Raw genomic sequence first — 12559 nt, 5'->3', positions numbered from 1 at the left:
AATGAGCAAAGCCAAGATCTTGACCTGTCCATCCTGAATCAACAGCTGAAAGCTTTCTTGGGTTGGGGAACCACTGAAAGTCTGGGTTGATATGGGGAGCAGCGCAAATGTAGGGGCTGCCCATGTGCTGGCCACGGGGAAGACACACAGCACATCTGATGCCCACGGGTCAGTTGAAGAGCCGCCGGCTTAGGCTACTGGTGTATCCCCTTCTAACACGCCTCAGGTACTTGGAGCACACGCATCCCTTCCCTTGTGCGTCTCCTCCTTTAGGGCTGGGGTGGAAGAGAATGGGAAAGTAGCACAAAGGCAAGGCTGGAATTTGCCTACTCAGATGACAGGCTGCCCTTCCTGTTCTTAGAGGGTCTTGCTCATAGTACTTCATGTTGAGACACTGCTCTTATCTCTGACAACACCCCGCTTTCCTCTCAGCTATCTGAAGGCTTCTGGAGAAGCGTAAAATTTCCTCAAAGCCATTTTCCCACACTAAAATGAGACTTTTTTGTGTTATAAAAGAGCTTTTTCTTTCTCCTACTCTAGTGTTGAGATCACTAATGCATTCTGGGCTTGAAGCTTACAAGCCCCGTGGCTCTCTACCCAGAGGTACATCAGCACTCCTTGCAGAAGGAGAGCCCTACTCTCAGAGAGTCAGATTAATAGGTCTGGATCCCGGGAATCCAAACTTAGGTGTTTAAAAATCACTTCCAGGTGATACTGGAGTTGAGAACCCCTAACAATGCATTGGGTTCACCAGTGAAAGAAATTTAGTTCAGACACATGTGATTTAGTGAAAAGCCAAGCCCTGGAAACAGATCTTTTCCCGTTTCCAATACGCCCACACCATCCCTTTTCCCCCATGGAAGTTATTATCAAATATTTTCAAGAAGCAGAAGAAGAAAAAGAGGTTCACCTAGTATTGAGATCAGGAGAAATATGTCTGTATTTAAGGCAGTGCCATGAGGGTAAGGTAAAGAATGCAATCCTTCTGAGGGCAAGAATATGGTTTTACCAAGCTTTGCTTCTACAGAACTGAAACTAGGAGTTTCCAGAGGGCTGTTAAAGAAATAAGTCCACCCAATAACATAGAGCCCACGTAGCAGGCCTCTCCACTGACCCAACCTCACTCTGGCTTCTCGGCTCAAGTTTCTGATAAGGTCAGAGGTGGTTTTCTGGAATAAGAAATGGAAGCTCCTTAATCTTAATCTTCCAAGGAATTTAAATCTTTGCAGGTCTCCAAAGTGCTCTTTAGACACTTTGCCTGGGGCCTACGGGGGGGGGGGGGGAGGGGGAGGTCATGGATCTTGAGTCCAAACACCATCAAATACTGGTAGTCAGCTGAATATCTTCGCCTTCCTTGAGGCACCTTCTGGAATCCCTACATCATACTTCTCTTTGTAGCAAAAGAGTGTTACAGCCTGAATCTGAGACCCTTAAAAGTTCTCAAAATTCAAGAAATTATTAGAATACACATTTGCAATGATTAAGAGAGTTCTCACAGTTACCCTGAGCTCTCTGTATTCCTCAAACTGAACTGTATACCAAAAATACTGTCCCCAGTCTACGCTAAACTGGAACCAGGGAGCCCAGACTGCATCATGCCTGGGCATTCGATCCCCACACTAAGAAGAATGATGCTGCATGTCTTCCTCACATTATGCAACGCATGGGCTTTTGTGTGCAACCTATCTCCCAAAGCACGGGAACTGGGCTCCTATTCTGTGGATGGTGCTGTGCGTATGCTGTCTCATCTCATCTTCACAGAAATCTCATAAGGTAGGCATCACCATCCTTTCTAGATGAAAGAAACTCCCCCAGGTCACTCAGAAAGCATCAGTGCCAGGATTTAAGCTCATGTCTATCCAGCTGTAAAGGATATAGGGTGTTTCCACTACGTATGCAACCTCCAAAAAAAAAAAAAATTAACAAAAGAACAGTTGGGAGCCCAGACATGCTCACTGTCCCTGCTCTAGAGTGACTCTGTCCTAGCCTGCTATTTGAAAGTACAAATTGAACTTCATACCTGTGAGAATCGCCCTCTCCAAGTGAGGGGAAGCAAAGTTCATTTCCCAGCTCCTCAGAGCTTTCCTGGGCTGCCCTGGGGCTAGAGACAGCTCTGCTGAAGCAGCTTAAATACACACATTTCCATGAAGACTGTTGCTTAGTTAAAACATGCTGTTTTGAATTTCCACAGCTATGGCTTTGCCTAACTTCCTGCAGCAGATGGATTTAAAGAATTCTTTTGCAGGGCATGAAACCTAAGAGCAGAGCTGTCTCCTCAAGATGGCTGAGCCTGGTTTTGTTCTTTTGTTTTTAGGTTTTTTGTTTGTTTGTTGTTTTTTTGATTATGAGACACAAAACCACAGTGAGACATTTAGTTGTCTTCCAAATAACGATCTTGCCACAGATTTGAAACATTTGCACTATAACCAATTAATTGTGTGTCCTTAGTGTCAGAAAGAGAGTTATTTAACTTTTCATAGAGATGATTCCACTTAATACTAGCCCACATGCCAACAGGAGCCATAAGGGACTTATTTTCTACTGATTTTCTTCTGAGCCATCCAAAATTTTATAGACCAGCAGGGAGCTTTGAACGGGAGGGGATGTGCTCCTCAAGGGTATTGAATGAGTAAGTGACTAGAGTCATCTCCCAGATGAGGGCAGGTGGTCTGACCACTGTGAGCTGAGAACAAAGAGACTGTGTCTGGGTGATCAGCGTTGGCTGTCAAAGTCCCCGGCACTTTTCATGCACCAGCTCGGTTAAACCTCACAATGATCCTCTAAGGTCATAGCATGTTTATTACAGAGGAGAAAGCTGATGTTGAATGAGATTGAGCAACTTGCCCCCATTAGCTAGAAAGAGGTGGTGTCAGACCCACGCAGTCCGTCCTGCTCCGCCCATCCCTTGTCTTCCCCCCACGGCAGTGAGTCACTGAACCCCTGTGAATGGAATTTTGCTGCCTGCCTCACTGTCAAATTAACTGCGTTGCAGACCCCGCAAGAAGTTCTCAGAGCAGAGCCAGATAACCCCAGAGGGCTCCTGAGTCCTGACCTGAATCCTGGCTGACTCCAGGGTCTCTTCTGAGCACAAAAGTCCAAGATACAGCAAGAAAAAACTGTCCGCACTGTGCTACCCACCCCCCACCAGCAGCTCTACCCTGAGCACAGGAGGAGGTGATGTGTGGGAAGCCCAGGGCTTTCTATTTACCCCAAACTCTTCTGAAAGACAAATATGTGCTAATCAGCTCCCAACCTCTTAAGACTTCCTGTTTTCTTTGGTGCTTTATCACGTCTGCTGCTCCACTGCCTTGGGTTAAGTTTACATTCACTGAAGAACAAAGCAGAAGAAGTAGGGGTGAGACCACCATACTTTTCTTTTTTCTCACAATCTATAGCAATTCCTGGATAAGTCTCGCCCTCGGCCTGTTCACAGAGATCTGTGCTAAAGAGACTCTCCCCTGGTTGTACACAAACTCGAGTTTGGGGCTCACCCACAGGGCACAGAAGTCCCAAAAGAATATCATAAGCCAGTCATTAAAATAAAACATTATAACCAAAATGTCACATTTCCACAAGCAATCACCAACTCCTGTCATTTTTAGCATGTCCCGTACTCCACTCATCTCCAAAGAGAAATGATCACTTGTTAATGTGACCTGGGACCAATCTGAGGTAAAATGGGATGGATTAGGATTTCCTTTTCTTATGTTTATAAGAGCTCTTTTTATAATTAAATTCAAACGTTCGACGGGAGGAGGGGATGGGTATATTCACACCTAATGGCGTGCGGTGTGCACTGTCTGGGGGATGGACACGCTTGAAGCTCTGACTCAGGTGGGGCAAACACAATATACGTAACCTAAATATTTGTAGCCCCGTAATATGCTGAAATAATAAAACAATATATTATGAATATTTCCAGTTTCATTAAATATTCAAACACAAACAAAACAACAATATATTACGAACATTTCTAGTTTCATTAAATAGCCAAACACAAAAATTAATTAATTAATTAATTAATTAATTCAAATATTCATAGATGTGAGATGGTTCTTGGTGAAATTCCTTGTGGGAACCCTATCCTCAAGTGTCTTACAATCCATCCTTTGCTGTCCTACTTTTCTGGCCTTTTTGCACCAAAATCTAGGCATTTTGTCCTAGATGAAACCTCTTTTCAGTGATGCTAGTAAGAATTACTACAGTAAAATACGATGTTATATTAACAATATTGGCATCAGAATTTTCAGAGCGTGAAAAAAAATACCTATCTGGCTGGTAGTTCTTATTGAAAGCTCATTCAGAATTTTTTTCTTGACTTTCAATTTGTCTGCTTGAAAAAAGAGAGGTGGACAAGATGCTATGTAAGGTGCCTTCTAACTCTGATGATTTCTGAATCTATAAATGTCTAGAGTACTTTTCCGAAAGCTCTGGGTAGAGTCTCTTAAAATTAATTTTTTTAATCACTCAGGATAAATATTTTCATCGTACCAATAAAATTATACTAGAATTGTTTATTTTTTCTTTTTGCTAAAATATTAAACCAGGTTTGTTGAAATGAATGTATTTTGTAGAGGAAAAAGACAAAGTAATATCTTTTCCTCCCCCACCACAAGGTTCATGGTTGATACCACTACAACAAAAGACAGATTAACTAGAGAACATCATAACCAATTTATTTAACCAGAGTTTTACAGGATTCAAGATTTTAATATTCAGTGAGGAATGGATAGTCTTGTATATGCATGATTGGACAAAAAGGAAGTACAACCTAATGGGTAAGAAACTGGGGGAACTTAACCAGGCCTATTTGTTCCGATTCTTCCTTGCCTCCAAGTATAGTGTAAGACCCTCCGGAATAAGGGTTTTATGACCTACGTTCAGGCCAGGTGGTTCAGAGAATTCCTTTATGACTGTGTTTTAGGAGAGAAAAGTGGGAGAAGCTCAGAACGACCTTCTTGCTTCTGCAGTTTTCTCAATGGCCAAGGTGCCATATTTTGGGGTATCATGTTCTGAGACCCCAAGAGTTTCTTTTCTTTCTTTCTTTCTTTTTCTATAAATATATCTACTTACCTAAAAAGTCAAGTACTCCCATGAAAATTGTTTTGTCATATGAATTATTTTGCATTTGCCATTTAAATTATTTTCTTTATGTGCATTATGGCTTCAGAAAGGCGACTGAGGGGAAACCAGCTTACATACAGACATGTACATGCTCATCTCTTCCTGTTGAAACCGAGACGTCTCTGATTAGTGGAGATTGCTATTTGGGTATTGATTGAGCAGGAGATGAGTTCAGAGTGAAAGTGTCAATCGTGGGTTGGCTTCACTCCAAACCATGCACGGGAAACCTAAGTCACACTTATACCACTGAGTTTACGACTACAAGAAAATCTCTGGTCTGCTGTCTGTGTCGCCTAGCACACATCTCCAAAGATGCTACTCAGAACCCTGGAACAAATATTATTTTGACATCGCACAGTACATGCCTCAGAATCCCACAGCTTATAGTGCAATAGAGTACTTACCTTCAGCAAAGCAAGGAGGAGAAGGAGGTAGGAGATGGTTAAAACTAGAAGTTCCTATAAGTCAGCTTGCTTAATCAACAGGAGGTGGGTTTGTTTGTTTTGTTTTGTTTTTTCCATTGTTTGTTTTCTGCTAATGATGCCTGTGTGTTCTTGTGTATTGGGGTGAACGTAGACACTGACATAAGGAGAGGGCTGCAAAGCCCAAGTCAAGCTGAGCAAGTTAACACCATAGTAGACAACAACAAGGACTCTTTCTTTAACCAAACTTTAGACAAGCTCCTTTGTGCCCTGTTTTCAAGTAGGCCTCCCCCTTGGGCCATGTCTTTGGCCTCTCTAGCCCAGTTTTAGCAAGAATCCTGCTAAGTTAATTTAGCAAGAATCCCCTACCCTTAATATCTGATCACCCTGCCCTGCCTTCAGCAAGAATCCTGTTAGTCTGTTGAGCAGGAATCTCCCTACCCTTGAAGCGTCTTCTTAGTAATTTCCCACTCACTGACCCCTGATTCCATTCATTGGCTATAAATTCCCAGCGGCTTTGCCATATTCAGAGTTGAACCCGCTGTCTCTCCCCTATTGCAATAGTCTTGACACCTATTGCAATCGTCCTGAGCAAAGTCTTTCTTACTGTTTTAACAAGTGTCAGAATATTTTGCTTTAAACAATAGCCAGGCTATGCTATTTGTGTGTTGTAAAACAAAGTATTTACAATCCTCTCCAAGTTTTATAGTTCAGTTTCAGGCATGGGTATTAAAATATGATCTGCTGCCTGGAGCCCGAAGGCTCCAAAGCCCTTATTGCAATTGCACTTAACACATCCCCCTACCACAACCCCATCCCTGCCTTTCTGAGCAAAAGGGCTTTCTGTGTCTTACTTAAAACTGCTGTTAGCTTGAAAACACTCCAGAGGAGTGGGGCCGGAGGCATTCTGCAGCAAGGGGAAGCAGCTCCACTTTGAGCCATAAAAGGGTAGGAGGGGGTTTCTTCTGCCAAGAGGGGCTTTCCTGCACCAGGGGGAAGGTGAAGTTAGTGAATGAATGGTTGCCAGGGAAGTATCACCAGACACCAGGATAAGGTTTTATGGGTCACTGGGAAGAGAAAGGGGCCAACAGCATCCTTGTTGAGGCTTTGGATGCACAGAGTAGAAGCTTGAGAGAGAGTAAAGAGAAAAGAAATGGTTAAGGGGAAAATAAGGCTGACACAGTGGAAGGAGGGGAGATGGGAACACTAAGCCTCAGGGTTATTTCTGGCAAAACTCTAGCAAATGCCGCACAGAATCAAGCTAACCAGGAGGTACTGTCATTTCTCAACCTTCCCTGAAGCCCAGGGGTTGCCCTCCAAGCTCATAGAAAAGGGAACCTGAAAGCACTAACCTACCTATTCACTGATTTATACACATACAACATCAGCATGAGTTAGCTTATTTTATGAGCTGTTACTCAAGCATTTGAGTATCACCAGTGGTGAGGTTTTGAGTGATTTACTGCAGAATATTATTCCACTGTCACTAAGTATAATGAGATCATTTCCAAACTTTATCTTTTCTCTGCCTTCTAAGTGCATGCAATTGTTAGACTATATATTTGATGGCCGATACGATCCACAAAACAAAGGCAGATTTCCTCTGTTCATTCTATACCTTAAACAGAAAGCATCTTCCCTACTAGTTTCCCAGAGTACTATACACCTTGCTAATATCTTTGCATCCACTTCCTTGGCTTCAAATGGCATTGAAAGGTGCTTTGGACTTTTTTAATGCAGTAATGATATGATTCCTGAAGAAATTGAGGATAAGCATTGTGGACTCTGATGCAGACATATGTTGGGAGATACGAGACTATAAGCAGGTCAATGTCATTCAATCAGTCCCTTCTTCCCACTATTCTCTGACAGCATCTATTCATCAGAACATTGAAGGTCATAGCATTGCCCATGCCATGCAGGGAAGCCCATGGGGCTGGGTGTTCCCCATCTGTACTGTACATCTACTCTCCACTTTGCCCTATTCTGTTCCCTGGGAGGCTGCACTCTATGGACCACATTGCTCCAGATCACTTGCACTCTGGTTCTCATTAGGTTTTTCCAAATGCAAGGCATTGGCAAGAGATCAGAGGGTGTGAGGAGAGAGCGCTTCTGGAAGTAAATATCCTCCCACTCCAGCCTCCTCCTCCCTCCCTCCCAGGCTCAGTTGTACAGTGACTGTAATCCTGGCACAAGGCCACTGCTCCTATCTGGTGGAATCTCTCTCTCCCGAGAGCTCCAGCTCGCACAAGCTTCCGGTAACCACTCCCTGCCTCCCTTCAGTCCATGCAGAGAGTGGTGCCACTTCCTGCTGGTGCTTGTTCCTGTCACCATTCCTTGGTGGTTGCCTAAAACCTTCCCACATATTTTTTAAAGTATCCTCTTTAGTTGACCTTTTGAGTGGACTTTCTCTTTCCACATATTTTTTAAAGTATCCTCTTTAGCTGACCTTTTGAGTAGACTTTCTCTTTCCTATTGGGACCTTAATCACCACACACATCTTTTCCTTCAACGTCAAAATTTTATGTATGTCTCAATTTTCCAAAACACAGCTAAAATACAAAATGTTTTTTTCACATTGAAAGGCATTTTTAGATTGCATTCTAATTAAGAGCATTTTTAGATTGCAAAGAAGTAGCTATATGTTCCACTTCCAGCAACATAAGAAGCCCTGAGGACCCATTATCCAGTCAAACAATCATAACTAATGAAGACCATTAAAAAAAATTAAAGTTTCTAGAAATTGTCTCAAGGATACACAGAAAATAAAGAAACATCCATGCAAGAAAATCTGCTAAGTCTTGGTAAGAACAGTGAGGCTGGGGCACTTAAGCCATGACCCACCAACTCCCTCCTAATTCAGCTCAACTCTAGGGAAGCTCCACTCTGCGTGGGTCTGGCCAAAATGTGAGGCTTCCTCCCCTCCAAGCCCCTTGTTAAGGGATATAGTATCTCACTGGGAGTGGCAGGGTACCAGTGTTTCTCATCCTCTCCAAGTCCAGGTTGGAAAGGCTAAATTCCTGGTAAGTGTGGCCAAGAAGTTGGGAGCTCCCTTCCTCTACCCAGCCCCTACTTATAGGGCAGAGGCTGTATACCAGAGACATCAGGCCAGGAATACTAGGGAGCCAATTATCATCCCCCCAGATTGCTCACAGGGCAGAGGTTCTATACCAGAGGAAGTAAGACAAGAAGATCAGAAGGTACCACCCTCTGCCCAGTACCCAAAGCTCAGAAATTTTGAGGGGAAGAAGCAATCCACAAAAAACAGAGGGCTCCGAAGTTCTCCCCAGAAGAAATGACTTTATTGTAAATAGGGTATAGAGAAGTTCAAGCATAAGGGTGCTCTCAAAAACAATGGGCATTTTGATGGTAAATAATTAAAAGGAGGCTGGTGGTAGCTCTATAAGAGTAATAAGCTAAATCATAGGCCAGCTAGTTTAACAGAGAGAACCAGGGAAAAAGGAAACTAAGAAGAGCACTTCTGGTGTCAGAACAAACCTCAAGGACTGGCCTCAAAAATTACTCCTGCCTGAATTTAATTGGGTCAGACTGTGCAGCAAATTATGCCCCAGACATTCTTGAAACAATAGAATAATCAGCCAGAAACTGGTGAAGGCTTACAGCTTAGTGTGATACCCAAATAAGGTAGACAGCTTAAAGGAAAAGAGAAAGTCAAAAGTAAAATATCAGACACACATTCAATTATACCCATAATAATATTCAATGTGAATGGATTTAAATGATCAAATCAATAGGCAGAGATTGTCAAACTGGTTAAAAAAACAATATCCAACTATATGCTGTCTATAGGAGATGCACTTTAGGTTCAAAGATACAAATAGGTTAAAAATAAAAAGATAGAAAAAGATATATCACACACACAGCAATCAAAAAAAGCTGGAATGGCTATAGTAATATAGGCAAAATGGACTTTGAATGGAGAAATAGACAGTACAGGAATAGTTGAAAACTTCACCACTATAGTCCGCCTACCCCTTATCTATGGAGCATATGTTCCAGGACCCCCAGTAGATGCCTGAAACCATGGATAGTACTGAACCCCATATACACCATGTTTTTTCTCTATACATACATACATACATATGATAAAGTTTCATTTATAAATTGGGCACAGTAGGAGATTAACAACAACTAATAATCAAATAAAACAATTAGAACAATCAGAACACATTTTCTGTTGATGTCTTGCACCCACAAATTTAATGCCGTTTCCATCTTATCTAAGCACTTATCACACACTATGGCCTCAACTTTTGTAGTTTGAGGTACAACAAAACTAGCACAAATTTCTTTTTCCTCCTTCACAATTTCTCAGATACAAGATTTGTTTTTACCATAGATATTAGCAACTTCAGCATAGGATTTTTTAAATTTCCTTATTAAATTGAGAACTTTTACCTTTTCGCTGAGAGGAAGTACTTCATAGCTTCTCTTTGGCATATCCAAACGACCAGCATCACTGCCTTTGTACTTTGGGGCTATTGTTAAGTAAAATAAGGATTACTTGAACACCAGCATGGCCATACAGCAACAATGGGTCTGATACCCAAGACTGCTGCTAAGTCACTAACAGGCAGGTAGTGTATAGACAAAGGAATAATTCACATTCCAAGCAGGACAGAGCCAGACAGCACAAAACTTTGTCATACTACTTAGAACAGCATACAATTTAAAACTGAGAAATTGTTTATTTCTGGAATTTTCCATTTAATATTTTCAGACCATGGTTGACCTCAGGTATTGAAATTGCAGGAAGGCAAACCATAGATAAAGGGGGGCCACTGTATCAGACAGAAGATAAATAAGTAAATAGAGGACTTGAATAACACTATACACCAACTAGATCTAGTGGGCATTTATAGAATAGTCCACCCAACAACAGCAGAATACAGCTCTTCTCAAGTGCACATGGGACATTTTCTAGAATAGACTATATGCTAAGTCATAAAACAAGTCATAATAAATTTAAAAGAATCAAAATCATGTAAAGTATCTTTGTCAACCATGCTGGAGTGAAATTAGAAATTGATAACAAAAAAATTAAGAAAATTTCCAAATATAGAGAAATTAAACAACACAGTACTAAATAACCAATGGGTCAAAGAAGAAAGCCACAAATGAAATTAGAAGATATTCTGAGATAAATATAAATAAAGACACAACATAACAAAACTTACAAAATGCAGCTAAAGCAGTGCTCAAAGGAAATTTTATAGCTATAAATGCCTATGTTAAAAATAAGAAATATCTCAAGTCAATAACCTAACCTACCTCCTTATGGAACTAGGAAAAAAAGAGTAAACCAAGCCACAAGCAAGCAGAAGGAAGGAAAAAATAAGGATTAGAATAGAAACTGAAGAAATAGAGACTAAGAAAATAATGAAAAACATCACGAAAGTCAAAAGTTGATTCTTTGAAAAGAATAATAAAGTTGACAAATGTTTAGTTAAACTGAACAAACAAAAAAAGCAAAACTCAAATTACTAAAATTAAGAATGAAATAGGGGATATTTCTATTGACTTTATAGAAATAAATAAGACTATAGGGGAATATTGTGAACAACTGCATGTCCACAAATTAAATAATTTAGATGAAATGGAAAAATTTTCCACAAAGACACAAACTACCAAAACTGACCCAAGAAGAAATATAAATCTGAATACACATATAACAAGCAAAGAAATTGAATTATTAGGACTACAAACTCTTCCAAAAAGTAGAAGGGGAACACTTCCCAGCTCATTCTATGAGGCCAGTATTACCATGATACTAAAACCAAATGAAGACATCATAGGAAAGAAAACTACAGACCATTATCTCTTGTAAATATGGATACAAAAGCCTCAACAAAATGCTAGTAAATTGAACTCAGCAACATATAAAAGGATTGTACACCATGATCAAAAAAATTTATCCTAGGAATGCAAAGTTAAGATCTGAAAAATCAATTAATATAATATACCATATTAATAGAATAAACAAGTAAAACCACATGATTATTTCAACAGATAAAGAAAAAGGAAAAATCCAATATTTTTTGATAATAAAAACACTCAACAAACCAAGAATAGATGGAAACTTCCTCAACCTAATAAAGAAAATCTATATATAATCTACCGCTAACATTATACTTAATGGTAGGAGAATGAATGTTTTCCCCCTGAGGTCAGGAACAAGACAAAAATGTCCAATGCTGCCATTTCTATTCAATACCATTTCTATTCAATACCATATTCAATACCTAATCAAGGCAACTGGGCAAGAAAATGAAATAAAAGATCACGTGTTGCTTACCTGGCAGGGGAAAGACTATGATCATGAAGGTGGTCCAGGGTCAGGCTTATCCACTGCACTTCGGTGTGCTGACCCCTGCGATTTCCTCAAATGTAGGAAACTTGATTCATAGTTTGTGGTCTGAGGCACTGTGTTCATGCTATCCCCTGTTTAAAAAAAAAAAAAAAAATCATGTACTTAGAAAAATCCTAAGAAATCCACTAAAAACACTATTAGAACTAATAAATTGAGTTCAGGAATTTTCAGAATACAAGATCATTATACAAAATCAATTGTATTTCTATAGGCTTATAATAAACAATCCAAAAATGTAATTTTTAAAAAATTCCATTTGCAATAGCATTAAAAGAGTAAAATACCTAGAAGTACAAGAAGTGCAAACCTTGTACTCTGAACCCTACAAAACATTATTGAAAGAAAGCAAAGAGTACTTAAATAAATAGAAAGATATTCTGTGTTCACTGACTGGAATACTTAATATTGTTAAGAAGTCAACACTCCCCAAACTGATCTACAGATTCACCACAATCCCTGTCAAAATAAGCAGACTCCCTCCTTTCAACTGGCGATAAAACAAGGATGCATTTAACTTCCAGAGTTTCTGACAGTCATTAGGGAGCCGGGGAGAACACACCTGAAGAGGTAGCCACGTAGGTGATAGTCTTGACATAATTTCCTACTGGAAACCTCTTCCCCA

The 12559-nt window shown here is 40.4% G+C and overlaps 1 non-coding gene across 1 annotated transcript; it reads left to right on the top strand.

The window, feature by feature from the left end:
- The first annotated feature begins 11854 nt into the window (after nucleotides 1–11854).
- On the top strand, nucleotides 11855–12011 carry LOC123644282. Its single transcript, XR_006737096.1, has one exon. It is a non-coding gene; the product is annotated as a U1 spliceosomal RNA (small nuclear RNA).
- Nucleotides 12012–12559: the final 548 nt, after the last annotated feature.

This window comes from Lemur catta, chromosome 8 (genome assembly GCF_020740605.2).
Source record: "Lemur catta isolate mLemCat1 chromosome 8, mLemCat1.pri, whole genome shotgun sequence".
Classification (NCBI taxonomy): Eukaryota; Metazoa; Chordata; class Mammalia; order Primates; family Lemuridae; genus Lemur; species Lemur catta.
This window is presented reverse-complemented; position numbering and strand designations above follow the sequence as displayed.